Raw genomic sequence first — 25,155 nt, 5'->3', positions numbered from 1 at the left:
AGCCAGGTCAAGGTAGGCAGTATGCCATGGCCCTACTGACTTTTTCAAAGAAGTCCATCAGATTTAGCAGGCATGATCTGCCTTGACAAAGATGAACTGTGTTGGGTCTAGTGCTTGAAGGTTTCCTATGTCGTTATTCATCAGGTCCATGATTATTCTTTCCATGGCTTAGCATATAAGACTAGTCAAACGTATGGATCTGTAATTTCCTGGGTGTGTTGATGGTCCCTCTTTATGAGGAGGGATGATTGTTGCTGCCCTCCACTCAATGAGGACAAAGCCAGTTTGGAGGTTGTGGCTAAATAGAGTTCCTAGTGGGCGTGATAAGTCCTGTTTCAAGCTATTTAAGAGGCATCCTGGGATATTGTTAGGGCCTATTGAAGCTATGTTTTCAGCTTTAAAGAGCACAGTGGTGACCTGTTCTTTTTAGAATATTGTTGGAGAAATGGTGGAGGGTATTTCTTGAGGGGTAATCAGAGGTAATGAGGATGTGAAATTTGAGCTAAATTTATTGTCGAGCAGATTTGCTATATCTTATGGCTGGGTATAGGTGATGCATTTTACAACTAACTCTGCACATTGTTGGGTGTTGCCCTTAAGACTGCAGACAAAACTGAAATATGCCTTATGGTTATTCTTAGCTTGGGCATCTTTTGAAGAATTGACTAGTACCCTGATTTGCTTCTTTAGACTAATGAGGGAGTTTTTGCTCTGTTGTGCATATTCTTTCTTACTTCTAAGCTGGACTTTCTTTCTTTTGTTGAACAATCTGTTTATACTAGCGGCCACCAGAATGGCTTGTTTTTGTGATTTGTCGTAGACATATTTTGGTCTGGTACTGTCATTTCTAGGCTTCTGTGTTTTCTGGATTTGGGGGAGCTTGGGGTTAGTTATACTCTCATTTAATAGGAAGTAGATTGTCTTAGAAAAGTTCTTAAAGGTTTGGGGACTGGGGGGGGATTCTAGTTTTATATTTATTTCAGTGGAGATTGCTTTGTGATCTGATTTAAACAATGAGGACATTTCACTTGTGGGGTGGGGGTGCAATGCTCTCTCATATTTATGAGCACCAGTTCTAGGATATTTGTATGTCTAGTGGGAGTGTATACTAGATGATCCAGGGCATTTGCTTTGCTAAAGTCTAGAAATCTTTGAGCCTGTATGTTAGTGGTAATGTTTGCTTCCCAGTTAATAGAGGAGTAGTTGAAACCACCCCTGAGTATGGTACTGGGCTGAATGGTAAGTGATTTTAATAATTTAAAGTATGAGGTATGTTTTTCCTGGTCCATGGTGGGGTGCTTGTAGACAGCAAGAATATGGTTAGGGATTTTTCGTATGGTTAGTTAGACATGGAGTAGCTCAAGCATTTCATGTTGTTTGACCAGTCTTGAGATGTGCTTATCCTTTATGTGGATGGATGCACCTCCACCATTTGTCCTTTCATGTGCAGTGGGTAGTCAGAATGTGTGAAAGGCATTATAGCTTGCACTGACAGGGCTCTTTCCATGGCTTTGAACCATATCTCAGTAACTACACAATTGCCAGCATTGTCTAGGGTGAGAGGTGCTTCCAGAGAGAGTAGTTTCTTGTTGAGGATCCTAGCATTGAGCAGTAATACCAGCTTATCTTTAGTAGATTTTGCTATATTGGAAAGTTTGTCTGTTTGGTAATGTCTAAAAAAGGCACTCCAGGGTTGGATAATGTTTTGGCCAATATCCAAAAGTCTAGTGGCAACAGCTGAAGACCGTCCTGGCAAAACACTGTGCCCTGTCATTCATGTTCTTCCAGGCTGACAAATATTGGACATCTTTGGAATGACACCATTTGCTAAGCTAATGATAAAAGTCAACCATTTTCTGTTGGTATTGTGGCATCAGCCTTGGAAACAGTAGAATGCTGCTCAATAATAAGCTCAGACCTGCCTGTGACACATATTCTGAGAGTTCAGTCATGTCTTCATTTAGTCCAAGGAGGTACATCTCAGGTCATTTACATCCACAAGGACTATAACTGAGTTATACTGGTACTTGAGGTTTAGTGACCTGAGGGTTTGTGTGATTTGGTGACTCCTAGCCCCTATCAAGCAACTAACTGTAAAATTCTCTTTATCCAGCCTGGTGAGATGGATTATCAGTGTGTCTCACAATAGAGTCTCCTATGACTGAAATATTGACCAAAATGTATATAGCTACATACATCTGCATATGTTTGGATTTTCAGTCATTTGGTCTCCACATTTTGGGATTCAGCAATCAGAGTCCTGACATTTTAAATGAATACCATAAAGTTAGCATGTCACCCTTTTCATATCTCTCAGTTGTGTGATTAATCATAAAATTGGAGAACAAGTTGTACTGAAATCACAAACTGCAGCTTCACTCAAGAAGTAGGATTTAGAGCCAAATCCTACTTCTTGAGTGAAGCTGCAGTTTGTGGTTTCAGTACAACTTGTTCTCCAGCCTGGTTCTTTGTTTGTCCTGTGCTGATTTTGCTTTGATTAATCACAGAATTATTTTTTTTATCCATTTTAGTTTGTTCCTTCTACATTTTTGGTTTACTTTATTTTATTTTTATTTTACTTTTGTTTAACAGTTTTGTCCAGCTGGGTTTAACCAGAAACTCCTTTTTGGTGGAGGCCCAGGAGAAGAGCCCCGACATATTACAGATATTTTAAACAGATATTCAGTGGTATACATGAACATAAATTAAATTGTATGCATTACCAATCACACATACATTTGCTAATTCGATTGCATTTGTATGAACACAGAGGCAACTATTACAGTATAAAAAAAAATGTGTGTGTGTGTGTGTGTGTGTGTGTGTGTGTGTGTGTGTGTGTGTGTGTGTGTGTGTGTGTGTATATATATATATATATATATATATATATATATATATATATATATATATATATATATATATATAGACAACTCCTCTATCAAGATTGTACCCTCCACCAAACTTCTCGGTGTTACAATTGATGACCAATTAAAATGTAATACTCATATCCAGCTAAACATAAAAAAAACACACATAAAACTAGGTTTATTGTATAGAAACAGCCACTTCCTCTCTCCTCACACCAGACTAACCCTTGCCTCTACCTACCTCCTTCCCTTCCTACTGTATGGAGCTCCCCTGCTCACTAATTTATCATCCACACTTACCTCCAAATTGGAACAATGTTACAACAAAATCTCTAGATTTGCCACAAATGCCAAATCCTCCTCTCACCAATGCACCTCCCTTCACTCTCTAAACTGACTTGAACTCCCCAATCAACTTGACTTTCTCCAAATCATCACAGCCTACAAATTATTGTTCCATCCTACTAACTGCCCTGCTCTTTCTAATATTCTACAGCCTTATACCCCCCTTAGACCACTTAGATCTTCTCACCAAAACCTGATCACCGTACAAAAACCCAAGCGCCCAGCAGGTCAGCTTCTCTTATCCTTTACCCTAGCTAAAAAATGGAATGCCCCAACCTCCACACTAAGGACATGTACCAACCTTAATAACTTCAAAACCCAACTTCATTCCTACCTCTATCTAAACAGGAATTGCAACTGCACTCTTCAGCCCATACCTCTCAAGCTATCTTCCCCCCTCTCTCCAGGCTAACCTCTTCACCTTCCTAACCTCTTTCAAATATACTTAGCATAGGTAACTAAATAGTAACATTTTGATTTTTATGATATAAGCCTGTTTTTCCTCCTAAAAAAATAGAAATTGCTAGTGTTTATTCTTTTTGTAGCTACCTGCTGTTTGTAATACAAATTGTCTTTGACTTCTCATGTAATTAAACTGTTGTTTTCCTGTTGGAGCTTTTCTCCCCGGGCCTCCACTGAAAACGGGCCCCCAAGCCCAGTGGACCTCCCCGGTAATCAAACTGAAATAAATAAATAAATAAATAAATAAATATAGATATATAATATGTGTCTATGTTACATTACCGATATTTCAAATAATTGAAAATCAAAGGAGTGAGATGACAACACAGAAATGGCATAAGACTGAATGCTTAGTTTTCTGAAGTTCAAAACAGCAAAACAGCAACTGTTTCAAAAAACACAAAAATACACCTTCTCTAACATTTTTGAAGGGGGCAAGCCCCACCTGCACCCCCATGTGGGGTCTGTGTCCATCACACTCCCTGCAAATTATATATACCAACTCCGAGATCGGACTACAGTGAGAAAAATGATACATTTCCTGATCCTCACTGTACTGTGATCTCCATTTACAAGCTCCAAGCACTGTGAAACATGCTCAATTGCTGTTTCACTGTTGTGAACTTCGGGAAACTAAACGATTGGTCTTATGTCATTTTGCTATTGTCTTCTCGCTCCTTTGATTTTCAATTATTTGAAATTATGGTACTGTAACATAGACCCATATATATGTGTGTGTGTATATATGGGTTCACTATAGAATCCTGAAATACCGAAATCCCGAATTTCAGTATTTCGAAATTCTATAGACGAAAGCTTTAAATACCGAAACCCCATAATCGCGAAATTTAAAATCGCGAACCTACAGTGCAAATACACCACACACATACACATGCACACAATCTCCCCCCACAATCAAACAAACAATCCTACACTACAGACAAGCAGGGGGGGCAAGCCCCCCTACACCCCCCCACACCCCCCTACTTATATATACTAACTCCGAGATTGCACAATGACACACACAAAGGTAACTCACACACACACATTTCACAGCCCCTTGCACACACATCATAGCCAAAACACACACTAACATACACTAAAGCCCCTAACCAACACACTCATATGTACTTACCTACACTTACACCTATGCATTCACACACCGCAACACCAGAAGCTCCGAACTTCAGTTATTTTGAATTTTGAGCTTCTGATGTTTTGGAATTTCAAGGCTTCGGTATTACAATTTCGAAATACTGAAAGTCAGGATTTCAGGATTTCGAAATTATAAAGGGAACCTGTATATATATATATATATATATATATATATATATATATATATATATATATATATATATGTATTTGGTCAAGCCCCTGCTTACACTTATCAAGGGTACCAGAACTTTTCAGAGATTTGGGATGCATGGCTAGGTTTAATAAGGCCCTTGTGGTCATTAGCCCAGTACACACCTATGAACCTATAAGATGTTGAACATTGAATATTTGAAGATAATTTATTACTGGATTTTTCAGGTACATAACAGATTGTGTGATTAATGCTTACAAATTTAAAGAAGTGGATGTGATTGAAGAAAAGAGGTAAGGCAGAAAATGTTAATATTATAGTTAAGAGGTGGGGTGTAAAGGAGGTTTAGAAACAATTACATTGTGGCTATCATAAGGTTTATATTAGAAATATAGAGATGGGGTGTGCAGTGCTACAAAATGATGTGTATAACTTGGAGATGCTAGTAAAATTATTTGGGTATTGTTGAAGGCTGGTTGTGGGACATAGGATTCTCAATGAAGAGAAATGGCTTGCTGATATGGCAAGCTGATGATAACAGTGATGTTTATCCTGTACCTATACAGGAGCACATCCACGGGTAAAGTTTTAATTGTGCTTTAAATGAGTTTACATTCTGAATCGATTTCAGTGGTAGTGGGAAGTGGTTCTGTAATTTAGTTATACTATTGAATATAGACTGTTACCTGCAGTATTAGATGATTTGGTTACAGTGATTAGTGATTTTATACTAGGGCATAATTACTACTGAAGAAGTAGTGTTATATTAATTTGTTTAGGACTGGGACATTGTCTGGCTTATAGAGAAGTGTGTGTATTGTGGTTAGCTGAGAAAAGCTAGGTGTTGTGGTAGTTCTAACCAGTTTAATTCTCTGAGGGCTAGGCAGTTGTGTGTTCTTTTATTTTAGCTTACTGCAAGTTTGACTATTTTATTACATTGCTCATGTTTGGACAGTTGTGAGACTTGAAGGTTAGTGAAGATTGGGGCAGCATAGAGGAGACATGGGAATAAGGAAGTAGAGGCTATAAATCATCTGGCTATGTCAGTGAGGTAGTTTTTTTTTCCTCCAAGTCTTTGTTTTGTTGTTTTTATTCTTCTCTGTATAATGTACCTAATTTTTGATGATTTTTTTTAACCATGTGTAATATATGGTTGTTGAATTTCAACTGGTTATCTATGATCCATCCATCTATCCATCTATCACCTTTTTCCCATTTTTGCACACAGGCTTGGGATGTCACTTCAACAGTGACAATCATCCAGAGCCAATGTTTATACCACTGGGTGACTAGCCCTGCTATGGTTGTTCTTCACCACTCACTCGCACCTAGGGCCAATTTTGGCTGTCCAATCCATCTACTGCATGTCTTTGAAATGTGGGACGAAACCTTATCACCCAGAAGAAACCCACACAAACACAGAAAGGATGTGCAGACTCCGCACAGAAAGCAACTTAGCTGAGAAACGAACCAGGGGATCTCTTGCTATGAGGCAACAATGATATCCAATGCAACACTGTGCCTTTTGTGTGATTTATTTGCTCTATCATGGAGTTGTTGGCAGACATGATAGTGAATAATTTTGTTTTGGTAGAGATGTGTATTAGGGTGAGGAGCAGTAGTTTAGTTGTTTTAAGATTTATAAGTAGTTGTGAATTATTTAGCCATGTTTCAATCAATAAGTATTGCTGTGCAAGGTCTTGGAGTTTAGAGAGAGATCTTGCAGAGCAAATTAGGATCATGTCATCAGTGTATTGAAGTAGAGTAGCATTTTTTAGCAGTGTAGCAGTCATTCATGAATATGCTGAAAAGTATGAGTCCTACTATAGATCCTTGTGGTACATCAATAGTTACTGAGAGAAGGTAAACAAATCCATTTTACTGTCTGTGTCTGAGAGGTAGCTATGGGACCACTGCAATGAATAATTTGTGAGCCCTATGGATTAGAGGTTATGTAAGAGTTTCTACTGAGAAAGAGTGTAAAAAGCTTTTGATAAGTCTAGAAGATGGTGGAGAATAGGCTTCCATAGTTTCTCTGGGTGTTGACAGTATTAACAATATTCAGTAAATCAGTAGTTGTTCTGTGATGAGGACAGAAGCCTTTTTGGATGGAAGCCATAAGCTGGTTATTTATTAAATAGTTGAGAAATTGTGTATAAATACATTTTTTTCTTTTTTTTTGATAAGGAAGATTAAATGACAATTGGCCTATAGTTTGAAATATCTGTACTGATTCTACCTTTGTGCAGTGGAATAATGAATGCTTTTTCCATAGTGAGGAGATTTTATTTTTAGATATGGATTGATTTATCAGAAATGAAATTAGATATGCAAAAGTCTAGGCTGCTATTTTAAGATATTCACCAGGTAGATTGCCAAGGGATGTTTTAGGACATTTTAATTTTTATGAGGTATTTTTTGATGGTATCTGTTGAAGGACAAATGTAGAAGGAGGTTATTTGATTGAATAAGGGCCGCAAGAGCTCATTTAATCAACTGGTTGGTTGACGACTGTACTGTCTGCTTAAAATGGATACTGAATTTGTTGGCCATGGTATCGTTTTGTTTCTAAGTGTTTGGTGTTGGCTGTAAAGCTTGTGCTGGATTGAACAGTTTAATTGATTGAGACCCTGAACAGTTTTGGGTTATTAGTGCATATATTTTGATTGGCTGAGTAGTAGGTTTTGTTATGTTTCTCAGTTGTCTATATGTCAGTATAGTAAGAGCTGTTTTTTTTTTTCCTCGACATTCCATGCTTTATCTCTTTGTCTCATATAAGATGTTCAGTTTCTCAGGATTGCCATGTGACAGGGCTAGCTTTAACTCTTTTTATTCTGGGGGTGGGGGGGGTACTGTGTTTAGAACACCTAGGAAGATTTTGTTAAACTTAGAGATAGTATCATCTGTGGGAAGAATCTTTAGTGACTCCCAGTTAAGGAGATGTATATTAATAAAAGTGGCTTTATGAAAAGTAGGACATTTTCTTTCCAGGCTGCAATGATGTGTTTGGGGCTGTTACTTTGGCACCTTATGGAGTAGATTGGTAAGTGATCACTTAAGCTTTCTGACAGAGTTCTACAGGATGGTACTTTATTTGGAGAGGATGTTACAATCCAATCAAGAGTTCTTTTTTCTGGTTGTGGCTTGGTTATATGTAGTTGGTGTGGTTATAAGTTTGGTGCACTTGTACAGGTGTGTATTATTAGTTTGATTTTCATTTTGTATGGTTTGCTAATCTATATTAACATCACTAATTTATAAAACTAGATGTACATTATTGCAGTAAACATATATATATATATATATATATATATATATATATATATATATATATATATTTATATATATATATATATATATTTCACTAACATTGCAATATCTGAAAAACTTCTTATATATAAAAAAGGAAAGCGTCTGCTTTATGATCCTCTACTATGATTTTTTTAAGTCTGAACAATTCCTAATGTTCAGAAGGTGAGAGATGGACTTCTTTGTGTGTTCATGAGTTTATGTAAGTACTGCAGTTGACACAGAAGTAGTGAGTGTGTGCGAGTAAAAAAACACAGGCAGGAAGAAATGTAGCTATTTATCAAATGGCCACTAAGACAGAATGATCTGCAAGCATATTGAATGCCTCAGGTACCTGTTATATGTGTGTGTGTGTGTGTGTGTGTGTGTGTGTGTGTGTGTGTGTGTGTGTGTGTGTGTGTGTGTGTGTGTGTGTGTGTGTGTGTGTGTGTGTGTGTGTGTGTGTGTGTGTGTGTGTGTGTGTGTGTGTGTGTGTGTGTGTGTGTGTGTGTGTGTGTGTGTGTCTCTGTATGGGCACTCAATGTGAAACGTGTGTGTGAGTGTCTGTATAAACACAGGCAAGCTGTGCATTAGCTCTACATTCTGGCATGTTGGATAGGTAAGAGCCATGCATGGCAGAGGTATCAGTTTATCTTTGTCTCCCTGACTATGAGAACTGGTTCTTCCAGTAGTTGCACTGGGACATCCATGCCTATGATCTAATGTGCTGGTGCTACATGAATGTGAGTGATATCTGCAGGATGATCTCACCTCACGACTAGGCCCAGGTACATGACCCTGTAGCCTACCATTTTTAGGTGTGGCCACCTCAACCACTGACAGAGCAGTGGAAGTAGTGCCACTACATGAGCGGGATTCGGCACTGCCACATTAGCTTACATCAGATGATGTTGAGGACCTACAGCCACATGCATTGTGTCCACCTCCTAGCAGATGTTCCATCACAGACACAGCCCATTCTATCATGTCATTCATCTGATCCACTGAATCGGCCACATGGCAGAGGCAGTCATGCATGTCAGCATGTGCCACATCTACAACCCTAAGCATGTCCTTGGAGGCCCTAGTGGGATGTGCCTGTGCCTCTATGATGGCCCTAAACATATGTCAATGGCACACAATGGCATACCAGGATCAGGTTGGATGGTGGACAACAGGTTTCCTCTGAGCACCCTTACCAAGCCTCCTGCATGGCACCTCACCCACACTTTGGCTACAGCCAGAGTCAACTGGCACTGAAGCCACAGTAACCACACTACCCTGATCAAGTGTCTCACCCTCAACCTGTCCAATATCTGAGGGCTCAGTGGAATGAGTATGCACAGGCATACTGATTGTATCTGAAGGAAGTCCAGGGGATGTGTAACTCACAACCTCAGTGTCAGATTAAACCTCTGCACCACCGACTTAGCCACCATCATCATCAGATCCTACTGATATTCCAACATAGGTTCATAGGTGTGTACTAGGCTAATGTCCCTGGAGCCTTTACAAGACTAGCCCATAGGATTACCCTGGCATCATGCCAGTCAACCTTAGTTTCCAGTGCCCCTGTCAAGTAAAGCCACTGGAGTGATCCCCGGGGTGAATTTTCTATTTCCCATCCACTCATCAAGATTTCTCTTGAAGAGGGCCAGTGAGGTGCTCTGTTTGACATGTATGGAAAGTCTAATCCATAGCATGGGCAGTCTGTGGGTTATGAACCTGTCCCTCCAGCATGTTCTGTTGATTGTGGTAATGAGGTCGAGGTCTCTGGAGCATGTGGTGCAGAGGGATTGGGATTTCTTTAGATGTAGCATTTCTACCAGAGCTGGGTCAGACATCGCTTTGTAAGTCAAGCAGAGATCCCTGTAAGTATGCGATATGAGAAAGACAATAGCTGGAGTTTTTTGAGTCTGTCCATATAGGACAAGTGTTTAAGGCCTAGGATCCTCTTTGTGAGGTACTTTTGTGGCCTCTCCAGTTGTTGCAGGTGTCTAGTGAGGTGCATGCCAAATGGAGCATTGCACTCGATGATTGGCCTAATGAGGGAAGAGTAGAGGGAGACAATGACCTCTTTCTTCCCGGATGCAAAATCCTTAGTAATGAGATGTGCCACACAGAAGGAATTTCTGACCACAGTGGCAGTATGGTGGTCAAAAGAGAGGTTTCTGTCAACCTGTGTTCCCAGATCTCTTAGAATACCTTCTGTGTTCAGTGGGTAGGAGTCCTACACTTCCACTGTCAGATCACCTGTGATAATAAGCAACAAACACAGGAATGAAATTACTACTGCACTAAATATTAAACCAATATAAATGATAAAAACGTAACACTGGTCACATAATCGCACACACTCATCACATCATCCTCACACATACAGATAATTACATATCTAAACAATGTATGTAAATAAACATTTGCTTACCATGTGCAGATGTCACCACACTTTGCAGGGAAGATGGTCCTATAAGAAATGAAGCAAGGAAAGGATGACAATTAAGCATCACAATGTGAATAACACACGAGGACAGTGAATACACAATCACCTGTATGTCCTGTAAGAAATAGCTGAAACTGAAATTTGGCTGAGATATCTACACAAACCCATGTATACTGAACAACTCTCTTGTATAACTCTATGACTTATCAATACTTACAAATACAAAAATATTTTTTCACAGGAAGTAGTAGTCAAATTATATATTTTATTCTATAAGCAATTATAAAGTTGCCTTATGTAAGCTTAACTGGAAACTGATTCTGGAACACACTTTCCCTCCCAGCAACATCAACACAGACATCAAGCACACAGTGTACAGTCTCCACTGAGCTGCCTGGACCTCTGACAGTGGAGAACAACTCCTCATTTAGTGTGAGCGGTACCTCAGTAGAAGGATCACCCCCACCCCCATTGTTCTCAGGCAGCTGCAGCTTCCCTCCTCCAGGCTGATGAAATCATATCAGTGGCCCGATGCCGCAACTGATCATAATTTCTGCTGTGACCTCCTACTGCTTTGTCATCATTGACTAAATGGTTCCATATATGTTCAAAGGTAAGTACTAGGCTATCTGCCCAAGGGCATCTGTAAGCCTAGCCAGAATGCATTGGCTTTCGCCACCCCCCTTAGATTAGTTCCCTGTACCTCTGACCAGCAGAGCCATTACTTCCCTGTGCCTCTGTCCGACAGAGACACTGCAGTGATCCCTGGGGTAAATTTTCTATTTCCCATCCACTCATCAAGGTTTCTCTTGAAGAGTGTTAGTGAGGGGCTCTGCCTAATGTAGATTGGAATCCTGTTCCAAAGCATGGGGAGTCTCTGGGACAGGAATCTATCCCTCCACCACATCCTGTTTATCATTGTGGTGAGGTTTAGATCCCTAGATCGTGTGGATCTCGGGGATTTGTTTTTTTTTAGGTGGAGCATGCCCATCAATTCTGGGTTGGACATGGCCTTGTATGTCAGGCAGAGATCACCTCAGTTGGGCTGCATAGGGCATCTGTTTTAGGCCAGTAATCCTCTTGGTGAGGTACTTCTGTGGTCTTTCTAGCTGCTGCAGGTGTCTTGTAAGGTATATCCCAAATGGGGAGTTGTACTCTATGATGGGTTTGATGTATGATGAGGAGAGGGGCACAATAACCTCTTTTATTCTAGATGCAAACCCTTTTGTGATTAGATGGGCCACATAGAAGGATTTTCTAACCACCTTGGCAATATAATTATCAAAGGAGAGATTACTATCTACTTGGGTCCCCAGATCCCTTATTACATTTTCTGTATTTAGGGGACTACCACATATGTGGTAGTTCATGGGTACTTTGTTTTTTTCCAAAGGGGATGACTATGCACTTTTTGTCATTTAGCTTGAGGCCATGATTTTGACATCAGATATCCATCTCAGTGAGACCCTTCTGGAGGATGTCTGTATCAACCGGAGACTCAATTATGGCCCCCAGTTTGCAGTCATCTGTGAACTTGGTCAGCCATACTCCTCCTGTGCTTGCCTGTACCTCTGAAAAGTATATACCAAACAGGAGGGGTCCCAGGACTGAGCCCTGGGGGACGCCACTTGTAACTGGTTTAGAGTTGGACCTAGAGCCTGCAACTCTCACCGTGTGGGTTCTATCCATGAGCCAATTGGCAACCCATCTCATGATATAGGGGTTTATGTTCAGGCTGGTGAGTTTGTCTATAATACCAGAATGGGGAATGGTGTTGAAAGCCTTTGCGAGGTCTAGGTAGGCTGTGTGGACCTCCTTTCCCTTGTCTAAAGCCTTGGCAACTGTCTCAAAGAAGGCCACCAGGTTTAGGAGGCATGATCTGCCCTTAACAAAGCCAAATTGGGTAGGGTCCAATGTTTGGAGGTTCCCAATGTCTCTCTTAATGAGTTCCATGATGATGTGCTCCATAGCCTTGCAGACCAGGCTAGTCAGGCTTATAGGGCAATAGTTCCTGGGGTCCATTGTGGCTCCACCTTTGTGGAGCAGGATAACTGTTGCCATGCATCACTCTATGGGTATGTAGCCTGTAGAGAAGCTGCGTTTGAACAGTGTGTTTAGGTGAGGGGTTAGTTCATTTTGGAGTTCATGTAAGACACAGCCTGGGACATCATACGGTTCCATTGAAGCTGTGTTTTTGGCTTTGGATAGGGCTGTTTTAACCTGTGTGTCAGTGATTGCCAGGGCTGTACATTCTTCTGGTATGGTTATGGGCCCTTTAGGTGGTGAGAGGGGGGGGGGGTGAAGTTTGCACTAAACCTGACTGCCAGAATGTTGGCAATATCAGTTGGTTCAGTGTATTTTGTGCCATCCTGCACTAACTCAGAGCAGATCTGATAGTTTCCACTTAGGTTCTTGACATAGCTAAAGAAAGCGTTATGGTTATCTTTGGAGTCCTTGGCAATTTTTCTTTCAAAGCTAGCCTTGGATGATTTTATGAGGGATTGTAGTTTTTTGTTGATACTGATCAGGGATGTCTTTCCTTCTTGGGATTTTACTCTTTTCTGTACTAGTTTCCTCCTTCTGTTGTATAGCTTGTTTATGGCAGGGTTCCACCAGACTGGTTTCCTTTTCTTAAAGGAGTGAGTCTTGGTTTTGCTTGGGATAGCACGATCCATGCATTCTTGCAGGTGCTCATAGAATACCTTTGTAAGGCATTCAGCAGCTTGGACAGCATTGTCCTTTAGCATGGGGGCTGTGAACCTTTCCACCTCGGTCTTAAGTAACGTGAAGTTTGTTTTTGAAAAGTTTTTCATGGTAGTTTCCTTGATTGGAGGTGGGGGTGGAATGTGGATATCCAGAGTGATTAGTCTATGGTCTGATCTAACCAGTGAGGAGTTGACCTCTGGTGTAGAACACCAGTCGCCCATGTTGGTGATGACCAGGTCCAATATGTTGTCACCTCTGGTGGGGGTGTTGACCAGTTGATCCAGGGCATTTGAGTTTATAAATTCTAGGAAGCATTGGGCAAGGGAGTTAGTACTTGAGTAGTTCTCTCAGTTAATGTTTGGGTAATTGAAATCACCCAATATTAGGGTGTTTGGTAGGACCTTCATATTTTCTAGTGTCTCCAGAAATGCGGAATGGGGGCCTGGGTCATGGTGGGTGATCTGTACCAAGCTACAATTTGAATTGCTGTTTTGCCCATTGTTAGTTGAACATGGATGATCTCTGAGGCATTGTGCTGTGCCACTAACCTGGAGGTGTGGGGATCCTTGAAGAATATGGATACACCCCCCACCTTTTGTGTTTCAGTCCAGGTTCTGTGGCCGAAAAGTATGGTATGAGTTATAGCCTGGTAGAGCTGGGGTGCTCTCTGGAGCCTTAAACCAGGTTTCTGTTACTGCACAGATATCGATGTTCTTCATACTGAGGAGTGCCTTGAGTACATGCATTTTGAGGTTTAGACTTCTGGCATTGAGTAGCATTAGCCATAGTTTTGGGTTACTTGTGCTATTTATGGTGGTGGGTTTGTCTTTTGAGCCTTGCCTAAAAAAAGGCACTATGGGGTTGGCAAATGCCTTGGCCAGTATTTGAAAGCCTAAGGGTGACAGGTGCAAGCCATTGCTTGCGAAGCAATGTGGCTTGTTGAGCATGTCATCCCACGGGAACAGATACTGGATCCCCTTTGAATGACACCAGAAACTTAGACAATTGTTGAAATTGATAATTTTTTCTTCATACTGTGGCATCATTCTTGGTGAGGGCAGGATGCTACTCAGGGTCAGGGTCATACCAACCTGGGCTATGTGATCAGAGAGCTCTTCCATGTCTCTTTTCATATAATCCAGGGAGGTACGTCTCAGGTCATTCACACCAACATGGAAAATGACAGAGTCGTATTTGTACTTGTTCTGGAGCGGCCTGAGTGGTTGTGTTATGTGGTGGATCCTGACGTCTGACAGGCAGCTAACTGTAACCTTCTCCTTGTCCAGCCTAGTTAATGGGACATCAGTGTGCCTGACTATAGCGTGTTATTTTGCCTTAAGGGCTGTGATTGCATGGCACACTGATTATGTGAAGTATGTGTTTCATGGTTTGTGATGGGGTGTGGAGGTTGTTTGGGTGTCTGCTCTGGAGGTCTCTGTTGCTTTTGCAGATTTTTATTTAGAGCCTCCAAGTATGTTTTCATGTATTTATGTGTATTATTTGCCAGTGTTGGTTTAGTAGGTCTATGTGAGACTGGTGGTGTGTTGCAAGTATTTTCCTTCTCCTCTTGACTGTCAGTTCCAGTCTTGGGTTGAGACAGCTTTGCCTCCAGTTTGGTGTATAATTGCATCTCTCACATATATTAGTGTTTGGTGGTAGGAGGAGAGTGTTGGCTGTGTACATGAGGCAGTTGTAACATTGCCTCAAAATGCCCAGATTCACCAGTTGGACTGGAGAGTACACCTGAAACTGCCCTTTGGACATGCCTGAATAGGTAAAGTGAGCTGTTTTACTGATTGGCTGGTAGGGACGAATAGAGAGCCTTGTCCTTCTGGACAGTATAGGGGGGTCTAGTGCTAGGGATAATTAGTGCTTGATATGAGTTTTGAGCAAATGCTGGGCTGTGAAATGAATGGTTTGAGTGCTTAAGTTGAAAGTTTGTCTAGTTCCAAGGGAAAAATTGAAGAGTAGACTTCGTGGAGCCAGGAATAGTTTAACCCTAGCTAACTGGTACTGCCCAGTGCGCAAAGCTGAGTAAATGTTTTTATAGCAGGGAAATGAAAGAGAGAGAAATTAGCCTAAAATGGCCAATAAACTACTAACATCTGGGTTGAAACCACTCCTCCAGAGACAGATAGGCTGCTCAAAGCTCCCCTCTCTCACAGGTGAACAGATAAACTTCCTTCTATCCAAGTAAGCTATGGGCAAAACAGAAGCTTGTAACGCAGCCCTGAATTCAGCAATAACCTGAAAACTGGACTATAATAGTTCAGAAAGGCGGAAAACAGGTATTTTTTTGTTTTTTTTTCAGAAAATAAAACAAATACAATTAAAAAAAACACTTTAAATGCACAGAAATGGCTATTAGGTTCATAGGTTCATAGGTTCGTACTAGGCTATCTGCCCTAGGGCATTTATAAGCCTAGCCAGAGTGTGTATGGCTTTCACCACCCATTTTAAATTAATTTTGCTAGGCCTTTTTCGAGGTTAGTATACTGCGCTTCTGTCTAACAGTGACACAGAAGTGATACCCGGGGTAAACCTACGATCTCCCATCCACTCATCAAGATTCCTCTTGAAGAGAGTCAATGAGGGACTCTGCCTAACCTGGACTGGGATTTTATTCCAGAGTGAAGGGAGCCTCTGGGTTATGAATCTGTCCCTCCAGCATGTCCTATTTATTTCAGTGCTGAGGTTTAAGTCCCTCGAGCGTGTAGCTCGATGGGATTTGGATTTTCTGAGGTGCAGCATGTCCATTAATTCCGGGTTGGACATGGCTTTATAAGTCAGGCACAGATCGCCTCTGAGCAGGCGGTATGCCACTGAGTAGAGCTGGAGTTTCTTTAACCGGGCAGCATACGGCATCTGTTTGAGCCCCTTGATCCTCTTGGTGAGGTACTTTTGGGGTCTTTCCAGTTGCTGCAGGTGTCTGGTAAGGTACATCCCAAAGGGGCATTGTACTCAATTATGGGCCTGATGAGGGACGAGTAGAGAGGCACGATGACCTCCCTGATCTAGATGTGAATCCCTTCATGATTAGGTGGGCTATATAAAATGTTTTTCTAACCACTTTGGCCACGTGGTTGTCAAATGAGAGATTGCTATCAACTTGGGTCCCCAGGTCCCTAATTACTTCTTCTGTACTTAATGGATTACCACCTATGTGGTAATTTGTGGGCACTTTGTTTTTGCCAAAGGGGATGACTATACACTTTTTGGCATTTAGCTTGAGGCCATGGCTCTGGCACCAGTTGTCTGTTTCTATGAGTCCCTTTTGGAGGATGCTTGTGTCAGCTGGAGAGTCTATTATGGTGCCCAGTTTGCAGTCATCTGCGAACTTGGTCAGCCACAGTCCTTCCATGTTGGCCTGTACCTCCGAGAAATATATACCGAACAAGAGAGGTCCCAAGACTGAGCCTTGTGGGATGCCACTTGTAACTGGTTTGGAGTCTGACATGGCTCCAGCTATTCTAACCATGTGGGTTCTGTCCTTGAGCCAGTTTGCAACCCATCTAGTGACATAGGGGTTTATATTTAAGCTGGTGAGCTTATCTATAATGCCCGAGTGGGGTATTGTATCGAAGGCTTTTGCGAGGTCCAGGTAGGCTGTGTGGACCACCTTCCCTTGTCAATGGCCTTGGTGACTGTTTCAAAGAAATTGACCAGGTTTAAGAGGCAGGATCTGCCCTTAACAAAGCCGAACTGGGTAGGATCCAGTGTCTGTAGGTCCCCAATATCTTTATTTATAAGGTCCATGATGATCCTTTCCATAGCTTTGCAGACCAAGCTAGTGAGACTTATGGGGCGATAGTTTCCAGGATCCGTTGAGGCACCACCTTTGTGGAGAGGGACCACTGTTGCTGTACGCCACTCTTTGGGTACATATCCTGTAGTAAGGCTGAGATTGAACAGTAGTTTTAGGTTTGGGTTTAGCTCTTCTTGGAGTTCATGTAGGACGCAGCCTGGGACACCGTCTTGTCCCATTGATGCTGTGTTTCTTGCTTTGGAGAGGGCAGCTCTTACCTGAGCATCTGAGAAGTCAGGGGGGCAGCACTCTGCTGGGATAGATATTAGCCCTTTTGGTGGGGAGGGAGAAGTTTGCGCTGAACCTGTCAGCTAGGATGTTGGCAATGTCTGTGGGTTCGGTGTATTTTTTGTCATTTTGGACTAATTCTGAGCATATCTGGGAATTCCCACCCAGGTTCCTAACATAACTAAAGAAAGCCTTGTGATTATCCTTAGTGTCCTGTGCAATTTTTCTCTCGAAGCTGGCCTTAGATGATTTTATGAGTGCCGTAGTTTTTGCTAATACTGATCAGAGATGCCTTCCCTTTTTGGGATTTTGCTCTGTCATGTAGTAGCTTCCTCCTTCTATTGTATAGTTTGTTTATGGCTGGGGTCCACCAGACAGGACGTCTGCCTTTGGAGGATTGGGTCTTGGTTTTATTTGGGATTGCATGATCCATACATTCCTGAAGGTGTTCATAGAATGCGTTTATAAAGGATTTTGTGGTGTGGGCTGTATTATCCAGAGGCCCGGGGGCTTTGAAGGATTCCACCTCGGTTTTGAGGAGTGTGAAATTTGATTTAGAGAAGTTTTTCACTGTGGTTTTCTGGGCATGGGGTGGGGTCGGGATGTGAATATCCAGAGAGATTAGTTATGGTCTGATCTTACCAGCGAGGGATACACTTCTTGTCTGGAGCATAGAGTCCCCATGTTGGTGATGATCAGGTCACTTTAGTGTGTAGTCTTCAACAGTTAAACAGATTATTTAAACACAAAAATTACTTAGTTCAAGTGAGGGCAGCAAATAAGTACAATATGTAGCAGAAACAAGCTTTTTAAATCACAGAAATGCTAAAAAATTGGTGTTTTAGGCAAAATTAGTTAAAGACAGCAAGAAAATGCAGAAAAATTATACTTAATCACTCCAAATTCTCTCTTTTGTCTCTCTGCTGCTGTAGAACTCTGCAGGACACCTGGCAGGCACTTGCTGAGCTGAATACAAGTGCAAAAAAACACACAAATGTGTTTTTTTATAGCAGGGAAATGAAAGAGATAGAAATTAGCCCAAAATGGCCAATAAATTACTAACTTCTGGGCTACAGAAATCAGGACACACAAATTTCAGAAAGAAACGGTTCAAATAAGCAGGCACAATAAGCCTTTAACCAGAAATTCCCAGCTCAGAAGGGAAGAATCTAGCCTCTCCTCCCACAAGAGTGCAGACCACAAACCTTCTTAATGTAAAATAACTGTCCTAAAGCCCAAGTGCTTAAATCAGAACTAATGTGCTTTTAGAATAACAGACACTGAGACTTCAGTCATTAATTCCCAACTTAAAAGGATGTAAGCTACCTGTCGTGCCACAACAATGCAGTCCACAAACCTTCTTAATATAAAACAACTAGTCTGAAGCCCAAGTGCTTAAACCAAAAGGCTTAGAATAGCAGTTACAATTTAATCAGGCTACTACCAAGCAGTAATAACTGCAGCAGAATGATACAATTGAGTACTTTTAAGAAGAAGCACAAGCAAAATAAGGTAATAAAGTGGGAAGAAACACAATTACAGTAAAAGCAGATGAATAAAGTGCAATTTTGTTTTATAACAATAGAAAATGAGCAAACTGATTTAAACAAATTACCCAATTAACCAGTAAAAAAACTCAAAACTGAGCCCTGTTCCAGCAGTCTTCAATCAGACCAGATCTAACCACACACTCCTGCCACTAGGGTGCAGGGGAACCTTCGCCAAAAAAGATGGCCTGTATTAGTGCTCAAGTTATACAAACAGAGCTAGATTCAGCAGGCCTGAATCTAGTCTATGCTACAGCAGACAAGGCACACCAATATCAGAAAAACAGTTCAAATAAGCAGGCACAGTAAGCCTTTGGCCAGAAATTCCCAGCTTAGAAGGACAGAATCTAGCCTCTCCTCCCACAAGAGTGCAGACCACAAACCTTCTTAATGTAAAACAACTGGTCTGAAGCTCAAGTGCTTTAACCAAAAGACTTAGAATAACAGTTACAATTTAATCAGGCTACTACCAAGCAATAATAAATGCAGCAGAATAAACACAAATGAGTACTTTTAAGAAGAGGCAAAAGCAAAATAAGGCAATAAAGTAGGAAGAAACACAAATACAGTAAAAGCAGATAAAGTGCAATTTTTTTAACAATAGAAAACAAGCAAACTGATTTAAACAAATTACCCAATTGACCAGTAAAAAAAACCTTAGAACTGAGCCCTGTTTCAGCAGTCTTCAATCAGACAAGTTCAGGGCCTAAGTGAGTATGCCTACTCAGATGTTCTCTCTATATTAGTCAGGATGAGCTAATAAGACTAGACTAGGATAGAGCTGAACAGATGGGAATGGTAGGAGTGTCTGAAATCAAAATATAATCTCACTGTACTCAGTTGAGTGAGCAAATGAGATGGGCCCAGGGGGAGTGTTCAAACACAAATTTACAGGAGGGGCAGTGAATTCAAAAGCCAGCAAGATTATACCACAACAAGAACAGGGAGGGTGGATGGGGAAAACTAACTGCAGGCACAGAGAGAGCTCACAATTTTCAGCGAACAAATAAATAAGCAGATAAAACATAAAAAATAAAATGCAGTACTGTCTTATAACACTGCAAGTTTGTACTTATCTCAGCTTGTAATAAAGTTGATGTAGGTATGTAAAAGCTAACCAAACAGCTCAAGTATGCAACTATTCAGCAGAAAAAATTTCAGAGATAAGGGACTAAGACTTTAAGGCACAGAGAAACCTTTCTAGCAGCCATATCCCCAAATCATCTCTCAAGCCAAAAGGCTCCATGATGCCTCAGGGCCTGCATTATCACCTAATTTTCTGTGTCTGTGTCTTCATGGATTTGTAGACTCGGGTGCGATATTTCTTTATGACATAAAACAGAGAAGGATAAATCTTACAAAAATTATCTGTCTGTGTACCCTTTTGTCAACATTAAGCACTTGAAACACATTTTTCATTTAGTACTACTAAAGGATAGGTGGTTGTCCCACCTCCATGTCACATACAAGCAAAGTTTTTTACAAACCAAGGAATACCACATAAGAAATGTATATATGTTTCTCACAGAAGTATCTGGATGCCTACACATTTTCAACAGAAAAGTATTTGAAACACGCTTTTGTTCTTTGACCACAAAATGGTAGGTGCCCCCCACCAAAAAAAACAAACAAACAAACAAGTGAAGGTTTGTACAATACAAAGAATACCACAGAAGTACTGTATATATGCTTTGCACTAAATTATCAGGATGTGTACACATTTACAACAGAAAAATCAATTTATAAAAGCCAGTCACTTCTCACTGTACCCACCACTCCTGTGAAGATTGCCCTGAGGTGCATTACATTTCTCTCTGATAACATTGAATATTGTAAAATCAAATTTTAAAAATAATAGTTGTGCTGAAAGTATAATCTATCTCTGAAATGTAAATACCTGCCAAAAAAGTGCATACAATAAAAGTTTCACTTTCTCATGGATATATAAATATATTTGTAACATTTTACAAAATGTAGAACATGCTTAAAGAATGCAATCATACCTTAGTCAAATTATAAGCCTTCTACCAGATAATTCACCTTCAAAGGAATACCAATCTTCTGTTTTGTCCAAATAAACAAGCCTCCTCACCTTCAAGATCCCTAGTTACACATTTATCTTTTTATAGTGTAGAGCCAGCCCTCTGAGTACTGTGAAGATACAAATGAGGTTTGAACCCTTTAGAATTTCTGGATACCAAAAATTTGACTTTGTGTAGCAGATGTAAATATAGTGAAGCCTCTACACCATTGCTAGATGCTAATGGCTTGATACTGTGAATGATTAATGTGAAAGATAAGGAAAACACAACAGCAATTCAGACAACCTTCACTGCAGTGGGTGTGGCAGTGAGGATACACTTACAAAGTGTGGAATTAACCTCACAGAGCTTTTAAATGAAAGAAAACACCACACATTTATCATTGTTATCACTAATATCAAAACTATCCTGCCTTTGCTGAAAACTGTTTTTCACAGTCATTTATTTTTTTATCACACGTTTAAAGGAAAATAATACAAAATGCACTATAGACTTCATAACTGAGATTACAACAGAGTTAAGGGAAGAATGAACGCAATACAAAGAGAACACAGAGCTACATTTGTGCAAACGGATCTAGGACTAGTGCACAAAATTACATTTCCACGAAATGTAAATGACCGAACAGACTTTACGAAAGTGCTTTTCACCAAAAAAGCACTTTTGCTAAAGTGTGCAAAAAATTTTAAAATAAAAAAATTGAAAAAAAAAACCATTACGCACATTTACGCATAGGAGCAAGCCCCCCTGCACGCCCATGTGGGGGTCTGCACCCGCACACCCCCTATTTTTATATTCTCACTCCAAGATTACACTACAGTGGGCAAAAGGGAATATTCTCTTATCCCCACTGTGCTATCATCTCAGCAACAGCCATTTCCTCACGTTTTTGTCCTTTTTTTAGCACACTTTCACGAAAGTGCTTTTCAATGAAAACCACTTTCATGAAAGTGTGCTCAGCCATTTCACTTTCATTGAAATGGCAATTCAATAAACAGTACGGATCCCGTGCAAACATATTAATAAATGGTTGTGTGATCATTCATTGCATTGAATATACAAGCCACACATGTACAACCAGCTGAGAATTTAAAAGTGTATTGTCCTGTTAATACAGTAGAGGAAATGTGAATTGCTTGTATGCACATTTGATTACTGTTGCAAAGTTGTATCTGTAGCAAAGAGAGATAACGCACTACAGCTGTGTCTTATGATTTCATTACTCTGATATTTCAGATTCAGAGCTATGCAATTGCTATTTTTTTTTATTTTTTCAGGGGGTGTTTAACATTTGCATGACACAAATGTATAAAGGCTTACAAATTAATGTTAGTTGCCTTGGGCAGCGAAATCACGCTCAGTAGCATTGCATGGTGGTCTGCACCTTGAATGATAAAGACAGCAGAAATTATACCTGTAACTCATCTGTGTGTGAATAGCACAATGTGTAAAGACATTGAGGTATACAATAGATAAGATAGGCAGACTGTGGCTCAAGTTCCACAGTATTTTATTTACTGAGAAATGATCATAATATTTGTGACATCCCTCCTCCTGGCGAGTGATCAAGGAGCCTAAATCTTACCATGGATACCTGTGGGGAATGTTTACCATGAGAAACATAGACTCACACAGTATTTTCAGATTCAGCTTTCTGCACCATATACAGTTTCCCTTAAGACCACATAGGGAATGCATACTCCAGTCCTAGAGCAGGGCTTTATTTCCAGTCTCCAAATAAGACTTCACAGTGGCCACTACAAAGCTGGATGTTCCAAGCCAAGTCCTCCACCATCTTCTCTGTGAAATCAGTGCTCTCAGTGTCCCTGTTCAAAGTAGCTGTCACACACACTCTCTTTGAGATTTGATTTTCACACACATACACCCACGTGGGAAAGGCTGGCACAACTTACCCACTTTGTCACCTCCACCCAGACTATTATTTAGATTTACTGCCACCAGAACACCCCAGGCCAGCTACTTTAAGGCTCTTACCAGGCTACCCAATTACGCTTAGTAAAATTAATTGCAAAAAGTGCCAAGGGACACGAAGAACACCAACCAGATGACAGTAAAGGATATTTATTCAGCCAAAGCAGACATTCCACAAACCACATTAACACTTCACAAATACAATATGTTTTCGTTCATAACAAACTTCATCAGATGTGGACTGACAAGATAAAGTGCACATATATATCCTCCTAAAATTAACATAATTAACAATCAGTAAGCAGAACAAATCAAAATTATAAAACACTTCTTCAAAAGCTTGATAAAATAAATATGTATATATAAATTTAACTTATTTAAATACACATAAATATGTAAAAATCACTTTAAGCTTATTAAAAGCCTTGAATTATTAATAATTATAAATAAATAATCCCTTTCCTTAAAAAATAATACTTGTTAATAACCTAAAATCATATTTAGTCAGTACACCTTTTGTTCATTGTGTTAGTACTCCATCTTGAGGCTAAAAGCTAGTACTACAATTGAGTTTCAAGATAAAAACAATTCATGTATTCCTTTCTTATTTTTTTCTATTTAAATAAGCTAAAACATACCATTAAGAAAGGAAGACCTAGCTAAAAGTTTAATGGATATGAAGATGTTTACAAGGAAAGTGAATTTAGAATTCTTCTTCCCACAGGACAAGGCTAGTAATCAATGTAATGAATTAAAAAAAAGCATGTTTAACCCCCCCCCCCTTCACATCCACAGGTTAAAAACTTTGAACTCATGGTGGAAAAAGAAATAAGGGAAGGATTTTCTAAGGTAAAATACAGGGCTAACTTGAACACCAATGAAAACAAAGTTTTAAATGATTTAAGGAACAACAAAAACATAAGGGTTATGAAACCCGACAAGGGAGGGGGAATAGTACTTATGGACAATTTGACATATGAAGGTAAAATGAATTATATTTTAATGGATACCAGTAAATACACTAGCATGTCAGTGAACGAAATCAACATAGCTTATAGAAGAATAGATCTGGCCTTAGAAGACATGTTATCGGAAGGTTTAATAGACCAAAAATCACTACATTTTCTAAAGGTGGATAAGCCAAAAATTCCCTCCATATTTGGAATCCCCAAAACACACAAAAATGGTTTAGATCCATCTCTGAGACCTGTTGTCTCATTAGAAGGATCCAAAACTTTACCTTTGGTAAATTCATTGATTCCAAATTAAAAAGTATTTGGTTAAAGAGAAAAAATATTTTGAGGGATTCATGGGATTTTTTAAGAGAAAAATAAGGTGATTTATTCAGGGATGACATGTTGTTTTTAACTATTAACATTGTAGATCTTTTTTCTAGCATTCCTCATACAGAAGGTATTAAATTATTAGAGGAAATTATTTTTAATGAAAAAGATTTGACACACAATGACTGCTTGACATGCTTACAGTTGATGGAACTAGTTTTATAATACAATTTTATACATTTTAAAGGTGAATTTTACCACCAAAAAGAAAGGAGTGGTGATGGGGGTAGCATGTGCCCCTACCTACATGAATTTAATCCTTGCTAGATGGGATGAAGAAGTTGTTTAAAATCCATTTATAAGGAATGCTGGTCTATGTACAGAATATTTTTAGATGATATATGTATTTTATGGGTTGGTCCAGATGGGAAAATACAAGAATGTTTAGGTTTTGTAAACAGCAGTACCTCTTTTTTACAATTTACACACAAAGTCTCTCAAGAAAGATTGCAATATTTGGATGTGGAGATATATAAAGAAAAAAAATTTGGCTCTAAGGTATATAGAAAAAACATGTTTTCAAATTCATACTTGCACTTTAATAGTGCACATCCTTTGCATTATAAAAAGAATATAGTGAAGGGTCAATTTGTCAGATCATGCAGGATGACCTCACTTGACAAAGACTTTGAAAAGGAGCTGGAGACCTTTGGGATAATATTTAAGGCTAGGAGATATCCTGAATTTATGATTGAAAAAAACAAGAAGGAAATATGGGATGGGAGAAAATATAGGTTCAAACCCATTCTAGGTGTCAATCTTGAAAATGAAAGAAACAAACAATATTAAAAAGAAAGGTTTGGAAGGGCACTAGTTTTGGAATATAATGCCAGTGCCAACA

Source organism: Protopterus annectens, chromosome 1.part1 (genome assembly GCF_019279795.1).
Source record: "Protopterus annectens isolate FY-2018-M chromosome 1.part1, PAN1.0, whole genome shotgun sequence".
In the NCBI taxonomy this organism is placed as follows: domain Eukaryota; kingdom Metazoa; phylum Chordata; order Ceratodontiformes; family Protopteridae; genus Protopterus; species Protopterus annectens.
This window is presented reverse-complemented; position numbering follows the sequence as displayed.